This window comes from Triticum aestivum, chromosome 1D (assembly GCF_018294505.1).
Source record: "Triticum aestivum cultivar Chinese Spring chromosome 1D, IWGSC CS RefSeq v2.1, whole genome shotgun sequence".
NCBI classification, from domain to species: Eukaryota; Viridiplantae; Streptophyta; class Magnoliopsida; order Poales; family Poaceae; genus Triticum; species Triticum aestivum.
In genome coordinates, this window is record NC_057796.1 from 490,952,608 (window position 1) to 490,957,115 (window position 4,508).

The window sequence follows — 4,508 nt, forward strand, 5'->3', positions numbered from 1 at the left end:
TTTTTGATAAATACACTGCATAATTCTATAAACACGAGGCTAACTATCCTCATAAATGCGCATGCCATGGTAATAGCTGTTACATCCATCGGAGCCCAAATTTGGGTCGACCCTCCTTTTCTGATGGGTCGGTGGTGTCCGGCTGCCATGGCACACTCAAAAATGAGATATCTAGAAAGGAGATCATCTTTTAATTCTCTCAGGCTGGCGAGGAGGTGAGGGGCGGAGGGAGAGGTGCCAGCCGGTGGGTGTCTCCCAAATTGTTGGTTTTCGGATGAAGTGCATACTGATGTCGTGGCGGTTCGCCGTAAAGGACCTGCATGCGTGATACTACAACAGTTGTTACAATCTGAACGACGCTTCATCTAACTTGTTACTGTGGGTAACTAGTTTGGTATCTTTTGTTTACCCAAGCATGTTGTCGTTCCTCTGCACAACAAACCCAAGATGACCGTCTTTAGCAAGATGCTCTTCGGTTCCATGCACCTTAATTCATATGACTGGGCTAGAAGTAACTCAAAGGGTATAACTAATGCGCTCACCACATCAGCTGGTAAGTTAGTAGTTTCGTTCCCTGTTCCTCTATTTCCTTCTTTTCTTTAGCAATGCTCATGTCGCTGACAAATCGTTTGCTGATCTATATCTTGTCCTGACTAGTCACTTCAGGGGCTCATCTAGCAAAGATAAACACAAACACTGTTGTTGACGCTTCAGCCGAGACCATAGTTCTATACCCTGAAAAGGAGGCAACCTGCACTACTTCACGACGCTTACCGCTTGTGCTACTCTCGACGTGATGGGACCCCTTACAACAGCGCTGCTGGCAGGGACTGCTCGTACTATATATAGCAAGTCCCAGTTCTCAAATATAGCTGGTGAGTGTTTTCTTCCAGTCTTGAATTCAGTTTATGAAGAACATCTGGATGCTTGCTTCTGCTAGTGAACGAAAATGTCCTCTGGTTTCAGGTGTGGCTGACCCACGGTACTCCTGGCTCAAGGAGATCCCCAACAACTATCAGATGAAGGGCGTCAAGATGACGTGGCACTTTGTCATCTAGAACCTGCATGACCATTGTTACCACGATCTTAACGGTGCTTCGTTTAGCTTGTTGTAGATAACATTTGTAACCTGCGAAAGGCACGCAGGCAGTCAGTCCAACCTAGCTGTGACCAGGCTAGCAAAATCTTCTTTTTACCCTTATTTGTCGCGGTTGAAACTATCTCCTGTAGTCCACGATCTTCTTGTCGTGTGTCGTGGTTTTCACATGTACAGTCTAGCTTGGTTTGGAATCAGAAACCTTTTTGTTTATTTTCAAAAAATGAAAAACAGAAGAAAAATAAATATATTGGGAAGCAAAGCATTGGACAGACACATGAGATATGTAGTGATAGATGGCCTACTCTGCCTAGAAAGCAGGCAAGACGGGTGGGAGAAGCGGTAGCCGACAGGTGTCTGTAGGGTGGCAGGATTGCGCGCCCACATGGACCGCGCGCCTCTTCACGTCCAGTTTACCGCACGCGTGTCCGCCTGACCTGACAAAGCATGGAAGAGACCCGAACGACTGAGAGGGAGGGAGTACGAATATATGGCAATAAATAACCCAATATATGAATGTAAAGAAGGAATAATCTTAGGGATGGAAAAACAATACTTGAGCAATAAATAATGAAAAAGAAACTAGAGGTAGTATTCACCTCGCCCCGAAGAAGCAGTTTTCTCTTGCGCTCTCCTCTGCCATTGTGTTCCAACTCCATCGTCTTTCCAAATAGCATCATTTAGCATCGTGTTCGAACCAATAGACTCTAGACAGTAGTAACACCACATTATCTTTTCGAATGCATCATTTAGTGGTAGACACAGTTTTAGCATGTTATCAGAATCTCTAGATTTTATTGGTTCAAGGAAAAATAAGCTGTACATCCAGCCTCATTTCCGTCTTGAGTATGAAGAAAGGCGATTTTTTAATACGTTGCATAATACAATAAATAAGATGCTAACTATCCTCACAAATGCACATGCCATGGTAATGGTTGTTACAACCATCGCGACCCAATTTGGGTCGACCCACATGTTTTGATGGGTCGGTGCTGTCTGGTTGCCCTGGCACACACCAAAAATAGATGTGGCGGCCAGCGGGTGTATCCAGCGTGGGTGGTTTCCAGATGTAGTGCATACCGTTGCCGTGGTGGTTCGTTGTCTAGGACCTGCATGCGTAATCCAACAACAATTGTGACCATCTGAACGATGCTTCATCTAACTTGTTGATGTAGATAAGGATAGTTCTAACCAGCGAAAGGCAGGCAGTAAGTCAATCCAACCAAGCTCTCACCAGGCTAGCAAACTCTTTTTTACCCTTATTTATCGGGGATGAAACTATCGCATGTGGTCCATGATCTTCTTGTAGTGCATCGCGATATTCACGTGTACAATCTAGCTTAACTAATTGGTCTGGAATCACAAACATTTACGTTTCTTCTCCAAAAATGAAAAAGGGAAGAGAAATAAATGTACTGGGTAGCAAAAGACTGGACAGACACATGTGATGTAGGGTGATAGATGGCGTGCCCTCGTGGGAGAGACCCATGCAACATGGGTGGGAGAGACCCACGTGGAACGCGCATGCCTCCGCGTCCACTTTAGTGCATGCCCATCCGTCTGACCTGGCGAAGGATGGGAGAGACCCAAATGGCTGAGTGGGAGGTTGTAAAAATATATGGCTATAAATAACCCAATAAATGAAAGTAAAGAGGAATAATGTTTTGGATAGAAAAAGAATACTCTGGAGAGTAGTGACACAACATTGTCTTTTAAAATAGCATCAATTAGTGGTAGACATACTTTTAGCATGTGATTAGAATCTCTAGATTTTATTGGTTCAAAGAAAAAAATAAGGTGTACATGCGGCCTCATTTCTATTTCGAGCATGAGGAAATGCGCTTTTTAATAAATACACTACATAATTCTATAAGAACGAGGCTAAATATCCTCACAAATGTGCATGCCATGGTAATGGCTGTTACAACCATCGGGACCCAAATTTGGGTCGACCCACCTGTTCCGATGGGACGGTGGTGTCGGGCATCCATGGCACACTCAAAATAAGAGATATATAGGCAGGAGATCCTCTTTTAGTTCTCTCTAGCTGTCAAGGTGGCGACAGGCGGAGGGAGAAGTGGCGGCCGGCAGGTGTCTCTAGCATGGCTGGTTTCCAGATGAAGTGCAGACCGATACCATGGCGGTTTGTCTTCTAGTACCTGCATGCGTGATCCTACAACAATTGTTACCATCTGAATGGTGCTTCATCTAACTAGTTGTTGTGGGTAACTAGTATGGCAGCTTCTGTTTACCCAAGCATGCTTTCATTCCTCTGCACAACCAACCCGGGATGACTGTCTTCAGGAAGATGCTCTTTGGTTCCATGTACCTTAAGTCGGATGACTGGGCTAGAAGTAACTCAGAGGATGGCGCTAATGCGCTCACCACCTCATATGGTAAGTTTGTAGTTTCTTTCCCCGTTCCTCTATTTCCTTATTTTCTTTAGCCATGCTCATGTCGCTGACAAATTGTTTGCTGATGTACTACTTGTCCTGACCACTCACTTAAGGGGCTCGTCTTGCAATGATAAACACAAACACTTTTGTTGACGCTTCAGCCGAGGCCATAACTCTGTACCCTGAAAACGGAGGCAACCTGCACTGCTTCAAGGTGCTTACCACTTGCGCTATTGTCGATGTGATGGGACCCCCTTAAAACAACGTTGCTGGCAGGAACTGTGCGTACTATAGCGAGTCTCGATTCTAAAGCACAGCTGGTGAGTGTTTTCTTCCAGTCTTGAATTTAGTTTATGAAGAACATCTAGATGCTTGTTTCTGATCGCTGACGAAAACGTCCTCTAGTTTCAGGTGTGGTTGGCGCACGGTACTCCTAGCTCAAGGAGATCCCCAACAACTTCTGGATGAAGGACGTAACGATGCCATCGCACTTCGTCCTCTAGGTACATGCATGACCATTGTTACCATGATCTGAACGGTGCTCCGTCTAGCTTCATTTAGCATAGTATTTTAACCAATAGACTCTAGAAAGTAGTGACACAACATTTTCTCTTCAAATACAATCAATTAGTGGTATACACACATTTAGCATGTTATTAGAATCTCTAGATTTTATTGGTTCGAAGAAAAATAATGTGTACATGTGGCCTCATATCTATTTCGAGCATGAAGAAAGGCGATTTTTGATAAATACACTCCATAATTCTATAAACACGAGGCTAACTATCGTCATAAATGGACCTGCCATGATAATTGCTGTTACATCCATCGGAGCCCAAATTTGGGTCGACCCTCCTTTTCTGATGGGTCGGTGTTCTCCGGCTGCCATGGCACACTCAAAAATGAGATATCTAGGCAGGAGATCCTCTTATAATGCTCTCTGGCTGGTGAGGAGGCGAGGGGCGAAGGGAGAATTGGTAGCCGACAGGTGTCAACCAAATTGTTGGTTTCCGGAT

The 4,508-nt window shown here is 44.6% G+C and overlaps 1 pseudogene; it reads left to right on the forward strand.

Annotated features, from left to right (window-relative positions):
* The first annotated feature begins 447 nt into the window (after positions 1-447).
* On the forward strand, positions 448-1,058 carry LOC123178998 (plant cysteine oxidase 2-like; annotated as a pseudogene).
* The last annotated feature ends 3,450 nt before the right edge of the window (positions 1,059-4,508 follow it).